Consider the following 16,378-nt stretch of genomic DNA (forward strand, 5'->3'; position numbering starts at 1 on the left):
GACAGAAAGAAACGCACCAATGCAGTATACTGACACATATATATGGAATTTAGAAAGATGGAAATATAACCCTGTATATGAGACAGCAAAAGAGACACAGTTGTATCGAACAGTCTTTGGGACTTTGTAGGAGAGGGTGAGGGTGGGATGATTTGAGAGAATGACATTGAAACATGTGTGCTGTCATATGTGAAACGAATCAGCAGTTCAGGGTCAATGCATGTTACAGGATACTCGGGGCTGGTGTGTGGGGATGACCCAGAGGGAGGATAAAGGGAGGAGGGAGGTGAGAGGGGGTTTCAGGAGGGGGAACTCATGTACACCTGGGGCGAATTCATGTCAATGTATGGCAAAACCAACCAATATAATATTGTAAAATTTTAAAAAAATGTAAAAAAAATAAATAAATAAAGAGCAGAGACATTACTTTGCCAACAAAGGTCAAAATAAATAAATAAATAAATAAACGAGCCTTCCAGGTGAAAAAAAAAATTAATTACTGTAGGAAAAAGCTCACATACATATACATTTTAAATAAAATACCTCTTTAAAGGCCTGCTTGAGCAATTATGTAAATAACATTTGCTCTTTTAAAGTAATGATAAATTAGGACTTTTTCTAAAGCAAAACAGTGGGGTAAAAAAGAGGCATACGGTGAATCTGATGCCCATTCTCCAGACAAATGGACCAGAAAGTTGTATATGTGTTTCTCAGGACCAAACAGCCTCTCACTACATCTTCCCCAGACTTCTTGGTAGTGTGTCAGTGGGTGATCCTTTTTGCTCTCCCCTTACCTCCTCAAGCTCTGAAAAGTATTACAAGTTCCATTCATGTGTGACTCTCTCATTCCACATTGGCTGGACTGGAGTCCAGTCTGTCAATGTTTGCTTAGAGATCTACTTCCTGAAAAATAATATCCATCCCGATGACTAGATGAAAAATGACAAGACCATTAAGGGAGGAGATGACTCTTTTTATACCCTCTTCAGTGAGATGAATGCTGGCAAGCAGGTGGTCAAGGTAGTGTTTCCAGATCTAGAACCCATGGCCATTATGAAGTTCACATTGGCACTGACCACCAGCTCTTCCACCTTGAGTGCCTCTTTAAAGGCAAGGAAGTTGCTAACTAACTGTGCCCATGGATACTACACCATTCACAAGTAGATCACTGACCTTGTCTCAGACCACATTTAAAAGTGATTGACCAGTGCAAAAATCTTCAGGACACCTTGGCTTTCCATAGTTTTTGTGGGAGAATTAGTTTTTGGTTCACCTTCATCCTGATGGAATGCCCTTTCAGCTGATGATGGCATGATGTTCTAGGTGGAGTTCTCCATTTATCCAGGCTCCCAATGTTTCCATGGCTATAGTTTTGCCCTGCAACTTAATTTTTACTTGAACACTCTGATTGTGTCTTGATAATAGACAATGAGGTCATCTATGACACCTGCTGTAAAAATCTTGATATTGAATTGATATTGAGCACTCAAACTATACTAACCTTAACCAACTTATACGTAACCGTATTAGCCCATTGTGTATGTCATTGCTGCTTCACTTAGATTTGATGGAGCCCAGAATGTTGGTGTGACAGAATTCTAGACCGTCCTGGTGCCCTATCCCTGCATGCATTTCCCTCTGGCCACATTTGCCCCCATCATCTCTGCTGAGAAGTTCTACCACAAACATCTTATTGTAACAGAGACCACCAATGCATGTTTCATCCAGCCTAAATTAGATGATGAAATGTAAACTTCACTGTGGCATATACATGACTTGCTGCCTGTTGTACTGTGGTGATATGGCTCCCAAAGGTTTCAGTACCGCCACTGCCACTATCAAGACCAAGTGCACCATCCAGTTTGTGGTCTGGCATCCCACTGCCTTCAAAGTTGACCCTAATTACCAGCATCCTACTGTAAAATCTAGTGGAAACCTGTCCAAAGGACCATGATCTTGAGCAACACCACAGCCATTACTGAAGCCTGGTTTTGGCTAGACAAGTTTGACCTAATGCATGCCAAGTGCATCTTTGTTCAGATATACTGGTGAGGATGTTAAGGAAAGATAATTTCCTGATGCCCATGAGGACATGCTTGCACTTGAAAAGTATTATGAGAAGGTTGGAGTGGATAGTGCTGAGGGATAGGGTGAAGGTGAAGAGTATCAACCTTCTGCTGAAAATTGAAACTGTCTGCTGCAAATTTACAGTATATCTACTTGAGACTGTCTTATTTCTGTTGTTCGGTGAAGCTGTCTATTTTGGCTCTAACTTGTCAACAAAAGTGATCTTTCCATGAAAAAAAGAAAAAAGGAATAAGAAGAAGCTAAACCCAGTGCATGCCAATTCAAACGGGTATTATTTGAAAATAGAAATAATAATAATAAAAAAAAATGACCAGGAAATAATATGTTGGTGAGGATGTGGAGAAATTAGAATCTTTGAACATTGCTAGTGGTAATATAAAATGGCAAAGATGCTTTGGAAAATATTGGCACTACCTCAAATAATTAATAAATATTGTCAGTTCCTCAAATAATTAAGCATAGAATTAGCATATGACCCAGTATTTTCACTTCTGGTTATACCCTCCCAAAAATTGAAATCAGGGACTACAAGAGATAAGTGTACACTCATGTTCATAGCAGCATTATTCACAATAGCACAAAACACTAAACCACCCAAATGTCCACTGATGCATGAATAGATAAATAAAATGTGGTACATATATACAGTGGAATATTATTCTGCTTTAAAATAGAAATAAATTTTGACATATGCTATAATGTGGGTGAAACTTGAAGGCATTGTGCTAAATAAAATAAGGCAGACACAAAATTATATTTTATAATTCCACTTGCATGAGGTACCTAGAGTAGTCAAATTATAAAGACAGAGTAGAGTGGTGGTTGTCTAAGTTGGGGAAGAAAGGAGAATTGAGAGTTATTTTCCAATAGGTACAGAGTTTCAGTTTTGGAAGATGAAAATATTCTGAAGTTGGATGGTGGTGATTTTTGCACAAAAATGCTAACATATTAATGCCTTTGTCATGAACAGATAAGATGACTAAAATGGCAAATTTTAAAATTTATTTATTTATTTTAATTGGAGAATAGTTATTTTATTTATTTATGTGCTTTATTACACACACACAAAACAGAATTAAAAAAGAAATACACACAGGTTATTTCTCCATATCAAATTGTACCAGATCTACATTCCAGGTAAAAGGAAATATTTATTTAAAGGCAAATCCAATTAACAATCTTGCAGCAAGTATTGGAAACACCTTTCATACATCTTCAACAATAGAAATAAGTGTATGTATGCTTAGTCCCTCAATCATGTCCGACGCTTTGCAACCCCATGGACTGTAGCCAGGCACGTTCCTTTGTCCTTGGGGATTCTCCAGACAGGAATACTGGAGTGGGTTGCCATGCTCTTTTCCAGGGGATCTTCCTCACCCAGAAATCGAACCGGGGTCTCCTACATTGCTGGTGGACTCTTTATCAGCTGAGCTACCAGGAAAGCCCAAATAGCAATATAATTTACAGCAAAAAATTCTAAAACACTTTTTACAAAGTTTTCCGTGACTTTCATGTTTCTGAGTTACACCATTAAATGTGTATTTCCACATGATCTAAACATATTAATAGGTATTTTGAATTTTTTCCTTTATTAATTATCTAGTAATATAATTTAACCACTGATTTTGGCTGAATTCATACCCCTGTTTAATATTTAAGATATATCACAAATAATAGCTCTTTGACATATTATTAATATTCCCCATGCTAGGCTTTTTTCCATTTAATTTCTCTATGTTTTGCCTTTTCTGTTATACTTTTGCTTATACAGTAATGTTCCAAATATTCTTCCTTTACCCTAATATTATACAAGTGTGTTTCTCATTGCACAACTAAGTGTTTTGTGGGATCAACTTATTTTTAAATTTACATCACTAATCATTCCAGAAATTAATTTGCTGAATGTAAGAATGATATTAAAAATATTTAAAAAATAATGCATAAGAACTGAACAATCAGAACTTCCCTTGACTGCTTTCTCAGGTGAAGAGGAATCCTAGGTGAACAGGGTGAAATAGGCAACTGATTTTACATTTTTCTTAATAGTTAAGGCAGCTAAACAAAGCTAACAATGGCGTGATCACACACCTAGAGCCAGACATCTTGGAATGTGAGGTCAAGTGGGCCTTAGAGAGCATCACTACGAACAAAGCTAGTGGAGGTGATGGAATTCCAATTGAGCTATTTCAAATCCTGAAAGATGATGCCATGAAAGTGCTGCACTCAATATGACAGCAAATTTGGAAAACTCGGCAACGGTCAAAGGACTGGAAAAGATCAGTCTTCATTCCAATCTCAAAGAAGGGGAATGGCAAAGAATGCTCAAACTATCACACAATTGCACTCATCTCACATGCTAGTAAGTCATGCTCAAAATTCTCCAAGCCAGGCTTAAGCAATATGTGAACCATGAACTTCCAGATGTTCAAGCAGGTTTAGAAAAGGCAGAAACACCAGAGATCAAAGTGCCAACATCCGCTGGATCATGGAGAAAGCAAGAGAGTTCCAGAAAAACATCCATTTCTGCTTCATTGACTATGAAAAAGCCTTTGACTGTGTGGATCACAATAAACTGTGGAAAATTCTGAAAGAGATGGGAATTCCAGACCACCTGACCTGCCTGTTGAGAAACCTGTATGCAGGTCAGGAAGCAACAGTTAGAACTGGACATGGAACAAAAGACTGGTTCCAAATAGGAAAAGGAGTGCGTCAGGGTTGTATATTGTCACCCTGCTTATTTAACTTATATGCAGAGTACATCATGGGGAACGCTGGGCTAGAAGAAGCACAAGCTGGAATCAAGATTGCCAGGAGAAATATCAATAACCACAGATATGCAGATGATACCACCCTTATGGCAGAAAGTGAAGAGGAACTCAAAAGCCTCTTGATGAAAGTGAAAGAGGAGAGTGAAAAGGTTGGCTTGAAGCTCAACATTAAGAAAACGAAGATCATGGCATCTGGTCCCATCACTTCATGGGAAATAGATGGGGAAACAGTGAAAACAGTGTCAGACTTTATTTATATGGGCTCCAAAAACACTGCAGATTCTGATTGCAGCCAGGAAATTAAAAGACGCTTACTCCTTGGAAGGAAAGTTATGACCAACCTAGATAGCATATCAAAAATCAGAGACATTACTTTTCCAAACAAGGTCTGTCTGGTCCAGGCTATGGTTTTTCCAGTGGACATGTATGGATGTGAGAGTTGGACTGTGAAGAAAGCTGATCGCCGAAGAATTGATGCTTTTCAACTGTGGTGCTGGAGAAGACTCTTGAGAGTCCCTTGGACTGCAAGGAGATCCAACCAGTCCATTCTAAAGGAGATCAGTCCTGGGTGTTCATTGGAAGGACTGATGCTAAAGTTGAAACTGCAATACTTTGGCCACCTCATGCGAAGAGTTGACTCACTGGAAAAGAGTCTGATGCTGGGAGGGATTGGGGGTGGGAGGAGACAGGGACGACAGAGAATGAGATGGCTGGATGGCATCATCGACTCGATCGACATGAGTTTGAGTGAACTCCGGGAGTTGGTTATGTACAGCGAGGCCTGGCATGATGTGATTCATGGGGTCGCAAATAGTCGGACACAGCTGATCGACTGAAATGAACTGAACTGAACTGAACATAACATGTTGTGATAAAGACATTCTTTCACCATTAGTCTGAGTGCCAGTTTTCATATATTTAAATTAGCAGGTATATGTTCATTTGCTTCTGTATTTTCTAATCCATTTCATTGGTTACTACATTTTATTTTTGGTTTTTTTTTTTTTTTTTTCAAATTTAAACTCATGCAATTTTTAGTTAAATTTAAAATTTAATTTAAATCTATGTAATTTTTAAAAAATTATTTATTTTAATTAGAGGCTAATTACTTTACATTATTGTATGGGTTTTGCCATACATTGACATGAATCTGCCCGAAGTTTACATGTGTTCCCCAGCATGAAACAGCCTCCCACCTCCCTCTCCATCCCATCCATCACCAATTCATTATCAGTTCAATTCAGTTCAGTTCAGTTCAGTTGCTCAGTCGTGTCCGACTCTCCACGACCCCATGAATCACAGCCTGCCAGGCCTCCCTATCCATCACCAACTCCCGGAATTCACTCAAATTCATGTCCACAGAGTCGGTGATGGCATCCAGCCATCTCATTCTCGGTCGTCCCCTTCTCCTGCCGCCCTCAACTTTTCCCAGCATCAGAGTTTTTTCCAGTGAGTCAACTCGTCGCATGAGGTGGCCAAAGAATTGCAGTTTTAGCTTTAGCATCAGTCCTTCCAATGAACACCCAGGATTGATCTCTTTTAGAATAGACAGGTTGGATCTCCTTGCAGTCCAAGGGACTCTCAAGAGACTTCCCCAGCACCACAGTTCAAAAGCATCAATTCTTTGGTGATCAGCTTTCTTCAGAGCCCAACTCTCACATCCATACATGACCACAGGAAAAACCATAGCCTAGACTAGACGGACCTTTGTTGGCAAAGTAATGTCTCTGCTTTTTAATATACTATCAAGATTGGTCATTACTTTCCTTCCAAGGAGTAAGAGTCTTTTAATTTCATGGCTGCAATCAGCATCTGCAGTGATTTTGGAGCCTAAAAAAATAAAGTCTGACACTGTTTCCACTGTTTTTCCATCTACTTCCCATGAAATGATGGGATCAGATGTCATGATCTTTGTTTTCTAAATGTTGAGCTTCAAGCCAACCTTTTCACTCTCCTCTTTCACTTTCATCAAGAGGCTTTTGAGTTCCTCTTCACTTTCTGCCATAAGGGTAGTGTCATCTGCATATCTGAGGTTATTGACATTTCTCCCAGCAATCTTGATTCCAGCTTGTGCTTCTTCTAGCCCAGCGTTCCTCATGATGCACTCTGCATATAAGTTAAATAAGCAAGGTGAAAATATACAACCTTGACACACTCCTTTTCCTATTTGGAACCAGTCTGTTTTTCCACGTACACTTCTGACTGTTGCTTCCTGACCTGCATACAGGTTTCTCAAGAGTTAGGTCAGGTGTTCTGGTATTCCCATCACTTTCAGAATTTTCCACAGTTTATTGTGATCCACACAGTCAAAGACTTTGGCATAGTCATTAAAGCAGAAATAGTTGGTTTTCTGCAACTCTCTTGCTTTCTCCATGATCCAGCGGATGTTGGCAATTTGATCTCTGGTTCCTCTGCCTTTTCTAAAACCTGCTTGAACATATGGGAGTTCACGGTTCACATATGGCTGAAGCCTGGCTTGGAGAATTTTGAGCATGACTTTACTAGTGTGTGAGATGAGTGCAATTGTGCGGTAGTTTGAGCATTCTTTGGCATTGCCTTTCTTTGGGATTGTAATGAAGACTGACCTTTTCCAGTCCTGTGGCCACTTCTGAGTTTTCCAAATCTGCTGGCATATTGAGTGCAGCACTTTCACAGCATCATCTTTCAAGGTTTGAAATAGCTCACATGGAATTCCATCACCTCCACTACCTTTGTTCGTCATGATGCTTTCTAAGGCCCACTTGACTTCACATTCCAGGATGTCTGGCTCTAGGTCAGTGATCACATTATCGTGACTATGTTGGTCGTGAAGATCTTTTTTGTATAGTTCTTCTGTGTATTCTTGCCACCTCTTCTTAATATCTTCTGCTTCTGTTAGGTCCATACCATTTCTGTCCTTTATCGAGCTCATCTTTGCATGAAATATTCCCTTAGAATCTCTAAGTTTCTTGAAGAGATCTCTTGTTTTTCCTTCTGCTGTTTTCCTCTATTTCTTTTCATTGATCACTGAGGAAGCTTTCTTATCTCTCCTTGCTATTATTTGGAACTCTGCATTCAGATTCTTATATATTTCCTTTTCTCCTTTGCTTTTCACTTCTCTTCTTTTCACAGTTATTTGTAAGGCCTCCTCAGACAGCCATTTTGTTTTTTTGCATTTTTTTTTGCATGGGGATGATGTTGGTCCCCATCTCCTGTACAATGCCACGAACCTCCGTCCAGAGTTCATCAGGCAGTCTATCTATCAGATCTAGTCCCTTGAATCTATTTTTCACTTCCACTGTATAATCATAAGGGATTTGATTTAGGTCATATCTGAATGTTCTAGTGGTTTTCCCTACTTTCTTCAATTTATGTCTGAATTTGGCAATAAGGAGTTCATGATCTGAGCCACAGTCAGCTCCTGGTCTTGTTTTTGCTAACTGTATATAGCTTCTACATGTTTGGCTGCAAAGAATATAATCAATCTGATTTCGGTGTTGACCATCTGGTGATGTCCACGTGTAGATTCTTCTCTTGTGTTGTTGGAAGAGGGTGTTTGCTATGACCAGTGTGTTCTCTTGACAAAACTCTATTATCCTTTGCCCTGCTTCATTCCGTGCTCCAAGGCCAAATTTGCCTGTTACTCCAGGTGTTTCTGGACTTCCTACTTTTACATTCCAGTCCCCTATAATGAAAAGGACATCTTTTTGGGTGTTAGTTCTAAAAGGTCTTGTAGGTCTTCATAGAGCCGTTCAACTTTGGCTTCTTTAGCATTACTGGTTGGGGCATAGGCCTGGATTACTGTAATATTGAATGGTTTGCCTTGGAAACGAACAGAAATCATTCTGCCATTTTTAAGATTGTATCCAAGTACTGCATTTCAGACTCTTTTGATGACCATGATGGCTACTCCATTTCTTCTAAGGGATTCCTATCCACAGTAGTAGATATAATGGTCATCTTATTTAAATTCACCCATTCCATTCCATTCTAGTTCACCGATTCCTAGAATGCCTATGTTCACTCTTGCCATCTCTTGTTTGACCACTTCCAATTTGCCTTTATTCATGGATCTAACATTCCAGGTTGCTATGCAATATTGCTCTTTACAGCCCCGGACCTTGCTTCTATCACCGGTCACATCCACAACTGGGTATTGGTTTTGCTTTTGCTCCATCCCTTTATTCCTTCTAGAGTTACTGGAATTTAGAAATATGACAATGATAACCCTGTATACAAGACAGCAAAAGAGAATAGAACAGTCTTTTGGACTCTGTGCGATAGGCCAAGGGTGGGATGATTTGGGAGAATTGCATTGAAACATGTATATTATCATATGTGAAACGAATTGCCAGTCCAGGTTCAATGAATGATGCAGGATGCTCGGGGCTGGTGTACTGGTTATTATATTTTAATGTTGGTTATTGGATACCCGTCTTATTATCGTCTGTCTTCTTTTTTATCCCCCCTCCTTTTTTATTTTTGGTCCTGAATGATTCTTACAGATTGACTTCCGTCATTTTCTCGAATTCTAAAATCTCCCCACGGTTCTTATTCGACTTACACTAAATTAATAGATTCATTTTGGAGAATTTATCATCTTTACAATATCAACTCTTTATAGCTAGAAATGTGACATATTGCTCCAATTATTAAACTTTTATTTAAGGTTCCTCAAAAACATACATTGTTGCTATTAAGCACAAAATATACACACTCTTTCTTAAAGTTTTCATGAAAAAATTCATATCATATTGTTATAAATTTCTTTATATAATTATATGTGCAGTTAGTTATTGCTGAAAAGTAGTTTTAACTAATTTGTTCACTCATTAATTTACTTTTTATCCACTCCATTTAAACTGAAAGCATCCTTATTATGGAACAGGGAAGGTATTAGTTTATATATCTGAATCTATCTCTCTAAATTCATTTTACCTTCAATTGTTGTTCAGTTCATAAGCCATGTCCAACTTATTGTGACCCCATGCATTGCAGCATGCCACCCTGCTTGTCTTTCACTAACTTCTGGAGTTATCTCAAATCCGTGCTTATTGAATTAGTGATGCCATCCAACCATCTCATCCTCTGTTGCTCCCTTCTCCTCCTGCCCTTAGTCTTTCCCAACATCCGGGTCCTTTGCAAGAGTCAGCTCTTCACATCACGTGGCCAAAGTATTGGAGCTTCAGCAATCAGCCCTTCCAATGCACATTTAGGCTTTATTTCCTTTATGATTGACTGGTTTGATCTCTTTGCCATCTATGCAACTTTCAAGAGTCTTCTCTAGCACCATAATTCGAAAGCATCAAATCTTTGGTGCTCAGCCTTCTTTATGGTTCAACTCTCACATCTGTACATGGCTACTGGAGAAAACATAGCTTTGACTCTATGGATATTTGTAGGTAAAGTGATGTCTCTTCTTTTTAACACACTGCCTAGCTTTGTCATAGTTTTTCTTTCAAGGAGCAAGCATCTTTTAGTTTCATGGTTTCAGCCACTATCCATAGTGATTCTGGAGCCCAAGAAAATAAAATCTGTCGCTGTTTCAACTGTTTCCCCTTTCTATTTGCCATGAAGTGATGATGGGACTGGATGCCTTGATCTTTGTTTCTTGATTGTTGAGTTTTAAGCCAGCTTTTTCACTCTCGACTTTCACCCTCATCAAGAGGCTCTTTCTCTTCGTTTTTTGCCATTGCTGCTGCTGCTAAGTCACTTCAGTCATGTCCGACTCTGTGTGACCCCATAGATGGAAGCCCACCAGGCTCCCCTGTCCCTGGGATTCTCCAGGCAAGAACACTGGAGTGGGTTGCCATTTCCTTCTCCAATGTGTGAAAGTGAAATGTAAAAGTGAAGTTGCTCAGTCGTGTCCGACCCTTAGCGACCCCATGGACTGCAGCCTACCAGGCTCCTCCATTCATGGGATTTTTCTAGGCAAGAGTACTGGAGTGGCTTGCCATTGCCTTCTCCGTTTTTGCCATTAGGGTGGTTATTATCTGCATAACTGAAATTATTGATGTTTCTCCCAGAAGTCTAGATTCTAGCTTGTGATTCATTTGACCTGGCATTTTGCATGATGTACTCTGTATATAAGTTAAATTAACAGGGTGACAATATATAACCTTGATGTATTTCTTTCCCAATTTTGAACCAGTCTACTGTTCCATGTCCAGTTATAACTGTTTCTTCTTATCCTACATACAGGTTTCTCAGGAGACAGGTAAGTTGGTTTGGTATTCCCACCTATTTAAGTATTTTTTACAGTTATTTGTGATCCACAGAGTCAAAGGCTTTAGCCTGCAATATTAATCACTTTATACCTTTAAGGGATTCGATGTGGTTCAGACAGTCAAGAAACTGCCTGCGATGCAGGAGACCTGGGTTTAGTCCCTGGGTTGGGAAGACACCCTGGGAAAGGGAATGGCTACCCACACCAGTATTCTTCCCTGGGGAATTCCGTAGACAGAGGAGCCTGAAACGTGACAGTCCATGGCGTCACAAAGAGTAAGACAGGACTTAGGGACTAAACAATAACAACAAACTTTTCTTTGGATATTTGTATTTTCTTTTTTTGTTTTTCTGTACTTAATCTTAAAAAAATTTATTGGAGTGTTGTTGACTGACGATATTGTATTACTTTGAAGTATACAACAAGGTGATTCAGATATACGTATACTGAATATATATTCTTTTTTTTTTTCAGGTTTTTTGCTCGTATAGGTTATCATCAAATATTGAGTAGCGTTCCCTGTGCTATACAGTAGGTCCTTGCTGGTTGCCTACATATACCTGTGTGTATATGCTAATCCCAAGCTCCTGATTTATCTTTCCACACCTTTGATTCCTCCTGTTTGGTAACCATAAGTTTTTTTTGTTTGTTTGTTTTGTTTTTGTTTTTTTCTTCAGTATCTTTTTAAATCTTATTCTTTTCTTTTTTGTAAAATTTATTTAGTTTAATTGGAGGCTAATTACTTTATATTATTGTATTGGTTTTGCCATACATTGACATGAATCTGCCCCGGGTGTACATTTGTTCCCCATCTTGAACCCCCCTCCCACCTCCCTCCCCATCCCATCCCTCTGGGTCATCCCAGTGCACCAGACCCGAGCATCCTGTATCATGCATTGAACCTGGACTGGCAATTCGTTTCACATATGATAATATACATGTTTCAATGCCATTCTCCCAAATCATCCCACCCTCACCCTCTCCCATAGAGTCCAAAAGACTGTTCTATACATGTGTGTCTCTTTTGCTGTCTCGTATACAGGGTTATCATTATCATCTTTCTAAATTCCATATATATGTGTTAGAACACTGTATAGGTGTTTTTCTTTCTGGCTTACGTCGCTCTGTATAATAGGCTCCAGTTTCATCCACCTCATTAGAACTTATTCAAATGTATTCTTTTTAAAGGCTGAGTAATATTCCATTGTGTATATGTACCACAACTTTCTTATCCATTTGTCTGCAGATGGATGTCTAGGTTGCTTCCATGTCCTGGCTATTATAAACAGTGCTGTTCAACAGGATTTAGAGAATGTTCATATTTATTCTCCACATTAATATTACCTTTCTTGGGACTTTATTTCTGCTCCTTTCGTCTTCTAATGTTGCTTTTATATAGTAATTTTATGCTTTTATATTTGTTATGTACATTATGAGGAATGCTGGGCTGGAAGAAGCACAAGCTGGAATCAAGTTTGCCGGGAGAAATACCAATAACCCCAGATATGCAGATGACACCACCCTTATGGCAGAAAGTGAAGAGGATCTCAAAGGCCTCTTGATGAAAGTGAAAGAGGAGAGTGAAAAGGTTGGCTTGAAGCTCAACATTCAGAAAACGAAGATCATGGCATATGGTCCCATCACTTCATGGGAAATAGATGGGAAAACAGTGGAAACAGTGTCAGACTTTATTTTTTTGGACTCTAAAATCACTGCAGATGCTGATTGCAGCCATGAAATTAAAAGAAGCCTACTCCTTGGAAGGAAAGCTATGACCAACCTAGATAGGATATTAAAAAGCAAGGTCCGTCTAGTCAAGGCTATTTTTTTTCCCGTGGTCACGTATCGATGTGAGAGTTAGACTGTGAAGAAAGCTGATCGCCAAAGAATTGATGCTTTTGAACTGTGGTGCTGGAGAAGACTCTTGAGAGTCCCTTGGACTGCAAGGAGATCCAACCAATCCATTTTAAAGGAGATCAATCCTGGGTGTTCATTGGAAGGACTGATGCTAAAGCTGAAACTCCAATACTTTGGCTACCTCATGTGACGAGTTGACTCACTGGAAAAGAGTCTGATGCTGGGAGGGATTGGGGGTGGGAGGAGATGGGGACGACAGAGAATGAGATGGCTGGATGGCATCACCGACTCGATGGACATGAGTTTGAATGAACTCCGGGAGTTGGTGATGGACAGGGAGGCCTGGCGTGCTGTGATTCATGGGGTCGCAAAGAGTCGGACACGACTGAGTGACTGAACTGACTGATGTAATTTTATTTCCCTGATCATCTTTTTGTGTGTCATTTCCAATCTTCTTCTATTACTCGCTTTGTTCACTATTTATCAAAATCTATTATCTTTTATATTACCATTTATATGCTACTGTGTATATTTGTATATTCTCTTGAAATTCATAATTAATGCAAACTAGATGTTAATATGGAGAAGACAATGGCAAGCCACTCCAGTACTCTTGCCTAGAAAATCCCATGGACGGAGGAGCCTGGTTGGCTGCAGTCCATGGGGTCAGAAGAGTCGGGCGCGACTGAGCGACTTCACTTTCCCTTTTCACTTTCACACATTGGAGAAGGAAATGGCAACCCACTCCAGTGTTCTTGCCTGGAGAATCCCAGGGACGGGGGAGCCTGGTGGGCTGCCGTCTATGGGGTCACACAGAGTCGGACACGACTGAAGTGACTTAGCAGCAGCAGCAGCAGCAGATGTTTATAACTTTCATTAAATATATCATTCATTATACTGATTTAAAAATGTTCCAGATGTATGCTCTCCCTTTGTAATATACTACTTTCTCCTCTTTTGAAAATTTGTTCCTTAGTCTATAATGCATGCCTTATATAGATTATTTTCTGTTTGATTTACCTTGATTGAGAGAAATTCACTTTTCAAATCTTAAGTTGGAGGAATAGTGTATATATACACAAAATCTTGCATAATTTTCACTCTTTAATTTAACATGATTGGACTCTACTGAGAAACGTTCTCATAATCTTTTCTCCTACTCAAGTAATTATAAATAATAGAATTACGCAAAAACAATATGAAGGCTTTGTAATTCTTATCAGAATACATAAACTAGCAATTAAAACAGAGTGCATCTTTAGTATAACTGTTTAAGATGAAGTTATTGACTATTGTCAAAATCATATCACCAGGGATAAAGTGCAACCTACTTTTCCTCTTTCCTTAGATATAGTAAAGTGAAAGGTACATGATGATAGCCTTGAAAATCTTAGGTTTTATTCTTATAATAGGAGTGTACTTTCCTTCCTATTATGAAGAAAAGGTCTCTATTGTCGAGATAGTTTTGCAGTTGGGATGTGTTTATGGGCAAGCACAAATTTTCCCCCACCTTCTGATTCTCTTCTCTACCTTAAACTTTATTAAACTCTAGTAGACAATATTTCATTTATAATCATAACATTGGTCAATATTCCTAAATCTAGTGATACTATTGCATTTTCTTTTCTTTTATATATATATTCCTAGAATAGACAATGCTAGCCAACCCCAATTATCAATCACTTGTTCATATTTTTCCAGTTCCAAAAAAGTGATATAATTTCCAATTAACAAAAAGTTGCAATAATAATACAAAGAAATATCATAAGCTCTTTATCCAGATTCACGATCTTTAAAAATATTTTGTCCCGTTTTCTTTATCATTATTATTTTTCTCTCCTCTTTCTCTCTTTTAGAATCACTTGAGAGTAAGTTTTAATAACCATGATTCTTTACTCTTAAGTAAATTGATATCTTAAGAATAATATATATAGATAACCACAGTAAAACTATAAATAACAAAGAATTTAATTTTTATATAATTCAATTATATATCCCATATTTAAATGCTATCAATTTTTTCAATAATGTTCGTTATATCTATTTTTCTTTCATTCTGAGATCCAATCCAAAATCCTAACTTGCATTTAATTGTAGTGTCTGTTTTGTGTTCTATTATCTGGAATAGTTCCTCAGCCTATTTTTTTTAAGAGTTTCTTGATTTCAAAATTAAATAAATAGACTAGTCATTTTGTAGAATATTCCTCAAATTGGAGTTGTCTGATGTTTTTTCATTCTAAAATTCAGATTTTTTTAGAATAACCCATAAGTGATATTTTCTTCTCAATGCATTTTGTCAAGAAACATGTAAATGCTGGTGATGTTAACTTTGATCATCTAGCTAAGTTGTCCTGTCAGATTTCTCCATTGTACAGATACTATGCCTCTCTTTGTAAGTAATAAGTAATATTGGGGGGATATTTAGACACTATGTAATCACTTTTTCCCACATGAATGTCTCCATACACTAGTTAACATTCATCTATAACTTTATAACTGTCATTTCTACATTTATTAGTTAGGATTCAAGTATAAAGAAGAGCTTTCCATTCTCCCCATATATTTATTTAACTATTTCACTATTCATTTATATCAGTGAAAAATCACGAATTCTATAATATTCAAATTAATATACATTATTATAATACTACAGCCAGATATCCTGGAATATTATAATCACCTAGAACCAGACATCCTAGAATGTGAAGTCAAGTGGGCCTTAGGAAGCATCACTATGAACAAAGCTAGTGGAGGTGATGAAATTCCAGTTGAGCTATTTCAAATCCTGAAAGATGATGCTGTGAAAGTGTTGCACTCAATATGCCAGCAATTTTGGAAAACTCAGCAGTGGCCACATGACTTGAAAATGTCAGTTTTTATTCCAATCCCAAAGAAAGGCAATGCCAAAAAATGCACAAACTACCACACAATTGCACTCACCTCACACACTAGTAAAGTCATGCTCAAAATTCTCCAAGTCAGGCTTCAGCAATATGTGAACTGTGAACTTCCAGATGTTTATGTTGGTTTTAGAAAAGGCAGAGGAACCAGAGATCAAATTACCAACATCTGTTGGATCATCGAAAAAGCAAGAGAGTTCCAGAAAAAAAACAACTGTTTCTGCTTCATTGACTATGCCAAAGTCTTTGACTGTGTGGATGATAATAAACTGTGGAAAATTCCGAAAGAGATAAGAATACCAGACCACCTGACATGCCTCTTAAGAAACCTGTATGCAGGTCAGGAAGCAACAGGTAGAACTGGACATGGAACAACAGACTGGTTCTAAATAGGAAAAGGAGTATGTCAAGGCTGTATATTGTCACCCTGTTTATTTCACTTATATGCAGAGTACATCATGAGAAATGCTGGACTGGAGGAAGCACAAGCTTGAATCAAGATTTCCGGGAGAAATATCAATAATCTCAGATATTCAGATGACTCAACCCTTATGGCAGAA

The 16,378-nt window shown here is 38.2% G+C and overlaps 1 pseudogene; it reads left to right on the forward strand.

Annotated features, from left to right (window-relative positions):
- Positions 1-1,391: 1,391 nt before the first annotated feature.
- LOC129564283 (tubulin alpha-1C chain-like) lies at positions 1,392-2,052 on the forward strand (annotated as a pseudogene).
- Positions 2,053-16,378: the final 14,326 nt, after the last annotated feature.

Source organism: Moschus berezovskii, chromosome X (assembly GCF_049115385.1).
Source record: "Moschus berezovskii isolate FMDL1 chromosome X, NW_MosBer_1.0, whole genome shotgun sequence".
Classification (NCBI taxonomy): Eukaryota; Metazoa; Chordata; class Mammalia; order Artiodactyla; family Moschidae; genus Moschus; species Moschus berezovskii.